This window comes from Arachis stenosperma, chromosome 5 (assembly GCF_014773155.1).
Source record: "Arachis stenosperma cultivar V10309 chromosome 5, arast.V10309.gnm1.PFL2, whole genome shotgun sequence".
Lineage (NCBI taxonomy): Eukaryota > Viridiplantae > Streptophyta > Magnoliopsida > Fabales > Fabaceae > Arachis > Arachis stenosperma.
Genome location: NC_080381.1, coordinates 56,625,562 through 56,633,436, shown reverse-complemented (window position 1 = coordinate 56,633,436; position 7,875 = coordinate 56,625,562).

Below are 7,875 nucleotides of genomic sequence, written 5' to 3'. Positions count from 1 at the left end.
TATGATAAGATAAGATAATGATTTGAAATTAAAATTTGAAAAAATTTTGGAATTTTTGAAAATTAAGATAAAAAGATATATTTTTTATTTTTTTTAATTAATGAAGAAAGAGAAAAACAACCAAAAGACACCAAACTTAAAAATTTTAGGATCAAAACAAGAAAATAAATAAGAACAACTTGAACACCAAGAAAAAACACTAAGACCATTTTTCAAAAATTTTAAAGAGAAGATAAACACACAAGGAACACCAAACTTAAGAATTGACACTAGACTTAAACAAAAGGCACTATTTTTAAATTTTTTTTGGAAAGGAAACAAGAAATTCGAAACTTTAACAAGAACAAGAACAAAAGACTCAAACAAAAGATAAAGATTAATAAAGAAAAGAAAAGGTTTTGAAATTTTTTTTGTGAAAAGAAAACAAAAGACTCGAACAAAATAGTAAAAAGTACCTAATCTAAGCAACAAGATAATTCGGTAGTTTGTCAAATCCGAACAATCCCCGGCAACGGCGCTAAAAACTTGGTGCACAAAACTGGCTCCGCAGAATTCGCACAAATAGACCGGCAAGTATACCGGGTCATCCAAGTAATACCTCAGGTGAGTGAGGGTCGATCCCATGGAGATTGTTGGTTTGAGCAAGTAGTGGTTACCTTGCAGATCTTGGTTAGGCGGATAGAAATTATAGTTTGTCACGAAAAACATATAAAACAGATAAATAGAACGTTATTATATAGATGAGAATTCAATGGTATGAGAACGGTTAAGGCTTCGGAGATGCTTTGTCTTTCCAAATTAACTTTTCTTACTGTCTACGTCAATAACCTTTTGATTCCTTCAATGGCAGCTGCAAGTGATTAACTCATGTCCTCTCATCAAGTTAACCTCCTCCATTGTAGCAATCCACCATGTTGAGATGACTCATGTCCTCTTATTAAGCCACCTCTAGGTTTCTCACAGTAGCAGAAGATGAAGCTCTAAGCAATCCACTCCCCTTCACGATCCTACTCAAGGTGCCACAGACAAGGCAGATCTTCCAGATCAGAAAGTGCTGCTTCTCAGACTCTAGCCTTAATACCACAGAGACATCACTTACCCATGGTCAACGGGATTATATGTCACGTATCCAAAGTTGCCTAGGTACTCTATTGGAATCTGCAATGCAATCTCTAGCTTTGGTTCAATGCTATCCGGGTCAGGACTCGCACGGAACCCATGTAGAACAAGGATGATTGTCACGGGTCACCCTCAATTCATGAGATGAATAATGAGAATGCATAAGAGAATAGAATCAGACATATTGAACTAGAACGGTAATATTATTAATCCATGAAACTCAGCAGAGCTCCTAACCTTAACCTTAGGAGGTTAGTGACTCATACTGTACATAATAGTGTTCGAAAATAATGGGGGAGGAAGAAGATCCAAAGTTAGGGTGATCTCTTCCTATATATACTAATCTGCTAACTAAGAATTACAGAAATAGATAGATTAGTCTTGTAGTGCGAAAATCCACTTCTGGGATCCACTTGGTGAGTGTTTGGGCTGAGCTTGAGTGTCTCCCACGAGCTGGTACCCCTTAGAGGCATTGAACGTCAGCTCTGGGCTCCCTTTTGGGCGTTGGATGCCAGCTGCTTCCCTGTGGGCGCTGGATGCCAGGAATAGGGCTGGTGGCTGGCGTTGAACGCCAGTTTTGGGCCTTCATTTTCAAAGCAAAGTATATACTATTATATATTTATAGAAAGCCCTGGATGTTAGCTTTCCATATCTATTGAAAGAGCTCCAATTGGACTTTTGTAGCTCCAGAAAAGCTCATTCGAGTGCATAGAGGTAAGATCCTGACAACATCTGCAGTTCTTTCTATGTTTCTGAATCAGACTTTTGCTCAAGCTACTCAGTTTAGGCCAGAAAATACCTGAAATCACCATAAAACACACAAAGTCAAAGTATAATCCAAAAATATGAATTTTGCAGTAAAACCTATGAAAACTTAATAAAACTTAAACAAAACATAATGAAAACTATATGAAAATAATGCCAAAAAGCGTATAAAATATTTGCTCATCAGTAACAGTGCCCAGTAATGTAAGATGTAAGAACCCGGGATACCAGAGGCAATACTAGAGCTTCATTTCAAACAGATATCGAAGCTTAGCAAAATAAATAACTTAAATCATAAATAATAAACAGGGTTATCTAAACTTAAGGGATTTCTAACTAGTATTAATCACATCGCTGTATCCCACAGCCTTCGCCAACCTAGCCTCCGTGCGATCCCATCGCCACCGCTTATCGAGCCTCCTTAATCCCAGTAGAAAAGTACATGTACTGCAATTAGAAGAGTTAGTAATTAAGCGTGTGATTCATTTAGGCAGAACAGAAATTAAGCAAAGCAATCAAACAGGTAGAAGATGCATATGATGAATGCCTTTTCTATTAGCTCGTGATATCACTTGTCAGTCTATAAATGCCAATGCGACACATCCTTTTGGATGTAGCTTTTCTGCCACACCGTGGATATAGTGTCTTGCCCACTCTATTGACCCACAGATGTAGTACCGGGCACACTCGCATGCGTAACCCAAGGATATAGTGCCTGACACACTCTTACAGCAGAAAAGGTTATTAATAATAATTCAATCCCAGGGATATAGTGCCCTGCACACTCTCGTACTTAACCCAAGGATATAGTGCCTGACACACTTTTGTTCATACTCATTCCATTAACCATAAACATTCACTTTCAAGTTCCAATCATCCTCCATCATCAATATCTCAAGTTCATCATCAACCCGGCTCTCTATTAGTTCACAAGACAAAAATCCACCCAACTGCCACACCAAGTCTAAGTCACTATCTTCTAAACTTCTTACATAAATATCTAGTTATAGTTACTTATGGTATTCTCTAGGTTTCAAAGTCTATAAACAAGTTAAGACACCCTAGAGGAGCTTTACGGAGGTTCACAAGCTTACCGGAGAGGTGAAACAGTTGAAAATAAAGTTTTCTTAAAAACAGTGCAGTGAGCATACGCATATAGTTGTGCGTACGCACTCCCAGAAGAGTTTTCTCAAAGTGTGTGTATGCATAGAAGTGTGCGTAAGCATAGAGGTGTGCATACGCACAGAAGGTAAACTTTTCCATTTTGAATGCACGCATGGATACGTGCAAACACCCCCAACAGAAGGCACTTTCCAACGTGTATGTGCGCACGATGTTGTGTGTACGCAAAGCTTGCAAATTTTGTAGGGTGTGTGTGCGCACCTGAGTGTGCTAGCACTCCCAACAGTAGGTGTCTCCCTGTTTGTGTGCGCACCGGTGTGTGCGTACGCATGTTTTAAAAAATTTACAGGGTGTGCATGCCCATAAGGTTGTGTGTACGCACAAGTCAAAATATAGCCACTATTCAGAGCACGTGCACAGTAGCGTGCGTGCGCATACAAATCAGAAATCCCAAATTCTGCAACATCACAGAATTTATATTTTTGACACCAACTTCCAACGATCATATCTTTTTCTAAAAATTTTGATTTCTACGAAATTTATATCATTTTAAAGCTCTTTGAATTATCTTTAATTTGATATAAAAGTCATTCAATTTCAAAAATTGTAGTTCAAGATATGATCCGTCAAAGTTTACCAAAAATCCATTTTTACTAAAAATCTCTAAACCTCAATTTTACCAAACTCTCAATCCAAAATCATTTATTCCACATTCAAAATAGTCCTAATGTACCTAACTTATTTTCATACACCTTTTATTCTTATCATAACTTAGAAACACATAAAATCACCCATTCCATACACCAAATTCTACTTGTAAACTCAAATCTCAACCATTTACATCACAAAATATCATTCCACCATCCTCTATCAACATCATTATCAACAAACCTCATCATTCATTAAAAATACTCAAAATCATCATTATCCAAATCTCACATCATACATTAACATTGTCATTCACCATAATCATCAAAATTATCAAATTCATCATACGTCACAGTTATCAACAATCAATTTCAATCCTATCCTATGGTCCACTAGCCGAAGTATTCAGAAATATTTCATATTACATAGAGAAAACTGAAATCATACCTTGGCCAATTATCAATATGTGAAAATAACAAAATTGAGTCCAAACCAAGCCTCCAACCAAATCAAATCACCAATCCCAATTTAAATGCTTCCAAATATCCAAGGCAACTCCAATAAGCTCCAATATTCAGACTAACATCATATATTTCATAAAAATCCAAACCTAATACTCATAATATATCAATTTACAAAGGTTCTTGAGAAACCTTACCTTATCCACCGAGAATTAGGATAAAACCCAACAATCCCTCACTAATGGTTAGTACCTAAATAACTAAAACACAAAATTTCACTTAACACCAAAATCTGAAATTTCGAATTTCTTACGGAAGAAGAAAAGAGAGAAAATTTCGAAATCTTACCTTCATACGTTAAATAGAACTAACGGGCTCAAAAAGAGCTTCGCGTAGCTGCTAAAGGGACGTAAATCGAAGCACTGTAGCTCGAGTTATGGCCACTGGAAGTGGTGGATGAATAGTAACACTTCTCTTCTCCTCTCTTCTCACTTGCTGCTGGTGTGTGTTGTGTTTTGGTGGAGTGAATGAGCTGAATAGCTCATTAAGTGTGCTTTTATATGTTAGGCTTGGGCCCAACTTGGACCTGGTCCAACCCGTTAGCGTTTTAGGTCCATTTGCCTCACTTTAGGCCAAAATCATTAAGATTAGCGCCTGGTTTTCAATTCTAAATTATTTTTGTCCTTTCAAAACAATAAATTCATTTTCTAAAATCTTATTTTTCCTAAAAGATGGTACCGGACAAACTAGATCCAGTACTGTCGGCTTAAGCATCGGTGCATATTTTTACGAAAGTCTTTCGCAAAAGATACATTTTCCAACTCAGAAAATTCATTGAATTCAAATTTCACCATTTTAGTTTCAAAAATAATTTCTATATTTTTGAATCCATCCCGGGAAATTTAAAGTTATTATTTTATTTAAAGTACATTTGTTTGTCACAAGTACAAACCTCTAAAATTAATAACCGAAGTATTTAAACCTCGGGTCATTCTCCCTAGAAATTACAATAAAGTGTCTTGTTATTGGTTATGAGGTATGTTTGGGGTTTTTGATAAGAGACATGAAAGATAAATGGCAAGAAAGTAAACTAGTAGCTAAAAAGGTCTTGGTAAGGATTGTGGTCAAGGATCTCTATCCCTGTCACTAACCACAACATGAGAATTGGCAAGGATCAATATCATTAAATCATCCTCTAACTAGTAGTAAAGGAAAGTCAAATGAGCTATATTAATCCAAGTCCATAAATCCTAACTCTCCACTAATTCAATTAGTGACAACTAGAGTCAATGGCTCCCAATCATCAATTACTTGGACATTAGTAACTCAAGAGTTCCTAAGTTACCTTTCCAAGCCAAGAGCATTAAATTCTACTCTAACACTCCTCCAAGCATTTTATCAAATACTTGGAAGGTACAAAAAGAAAGCATAGTAAATCAACAACAAGAACAAAATCTAACAACAACTAATTGCAAAGAATTAACAACAACAATTAAAGAAAACAAGATCTACATGAATTACCTCAAATTGTATTAAAGGAAAATAGAAGAAGAAAGAGTGCATCAACAACAAAGTAAATAATTACAAGAATGAAATACAAAATTAGAGAGAGAAAGAGTAGAGAAGCAAGAAATTGTAAAAAGAAAAATAAATCAAAGCATGAATTAAACCTAGATCTAAGAAGAGATTAACCTAAACCTAAACCTAATCCTAATCCTAGAGAGAAGAGAGAGCTTCTCTCTCTAGAACTAACTAATCCTAATCCTAATGTGTGTAAAAAATGATGGAATCCCCTTTGCTCTTCAATTCTTGGTCCTTTTAAAGCACTTCTGGTGCCAAAGTTGGTTGCAACTGGGCCCCACAGCTTTTCAGAATTTGCTGGGCACATTTTCACTTTAAAATCAAGTGTTGGCACTGACGCGTACGCATACAGTGCACGTGCATGTGGATGAATATATCCAAATCTTTGGCTTTTCCATGTGTTCTCCACTTTGCATGCTTTTCTCTTCACTCATTTGATCCATTCCTAGCCTTTTTCAACCTGAAATCACTTAACAAACAAATCAAGGCATCTAATAGAATCAAAGGTGAATTAATAATTATCAAATTAAGGGTCTAAAAGCATGTTTTCATATTTAAGCAATAAGTGAGGGAGAATCACAAAATCATGCTATTTCTTTGAATAAATGTGGGCAAAAGGTGATAAAATCCCCTAAAATTAATACAAGATAAACCCTACAAATGGGGTTTATCAACATACCCTTGAGAACCTACAAAGCTCTTCAAATTTGCTTGTGTACTCTGCTACTGACAATGAGCCTTACTTCAGCTGCATAAGCTTCAATTCTCTTTCTTCTCTTACCGATTCAAGAAAGTATATCTTGTAGAAAGCTGTCTGGAAAACATCCCAAGGAATGTCGGCATTCGGAAGCTGCAGTAAGCGGTATTCTCTTTGCCACCAGTGTTGAGCCTCTCCTAAAAGTTGATGTGCCGCAAACTCCACAAATTGGTTATTCGGAACATGCTGGGCTTGTATAGTACGCTCCGTGGCTTGGAACCAATTGTCCACTTCAGTGGGGTTGTTTGAACCTCTGAATGTTGGTTGATGAACCTTGAGAAATGAAGCCAAAGTCATTAGGGTGCCTCCCATATCATTACCGTTTTCGTCTCCATTTTCGTCCCCGTTTCTGTTCCCCGTCGATTGACCCAACCTCTGTACAGCTTGTAAAGTTGCAGCAGCATTCGCCTCCATAGTGTTAGCCAAGTTGGCTATCGCCACCATAAACTCGGCATGGTTGTCGACCGCTCGGTTATTCTCAATTCCTTCCCGTGTACGAGTATGACATCGTCTGCGAGTAGCCATTAGGGTTCCTCTCTACACCAACAATCGATATCAGAGTGATCAGTCTCAATATCAAAAGCCTAGTACTTCAATTATCCCAAAAAGGCACTCACAAATAAGCATACTATGCATATATCAAGCAGATAACCTAAAAAGCATGAAAGAAAAAGACACAAAGTATGCAATGAAGCACAATCGGTCCATCCTTCAGGCTCACAAGGACGAACTGCTCTGATACCACTAAATGTAACACCCTAATTACCCTAAGCCTTACCTCATACCGTAAAGCAAAGGTTAATTAAAGGTCACGACAATTCTAAGGCTTATAAATAATATATGGTAAATTCTAGTCTACCCTTCCTATAATAACATGTACATTACCCTCTGTGACACGACACTCTTTAATTGGTTGCTATGTTAACTATGGTTAAACTATTGGTAATTAAATTATAGTCCAAATGGTTAAAGGTATAATTTACTAAAATATTAAAAACCTAATATTTGCTTTTTCCCCAAATTATGCTCCCAGACAATGAACCCTAATCTTCTATATCTCCTCCCCCGTTTTGTCACTGTCGTTGCCACCCGAGCATAACCGCCTCATTGGGTGCCCCATACTCTCCGTCTGTTGTGCCGTCTCCATGCTCAAAAGCATCGCCGCCGTCGTCACAAGAAACGCCACCTTCCTCACAGTATCCTTCCCTCTCACCCAATATTATTATTATCAAAATCGGTACATGGAAGGATAGACCATAAGCATAATTCCTTTGTATTTTTGAGGTACAAATTCTTTTATAGATTTCAATTCAAATGACATAAATGCTTTGATCTCATTAGTTTTTTTAACACTAAAAAAATTATTTGGATAAGTTTTGCAAAGGAACACATCTAGATGCTCAGACCCAGTAAGATTGTGTT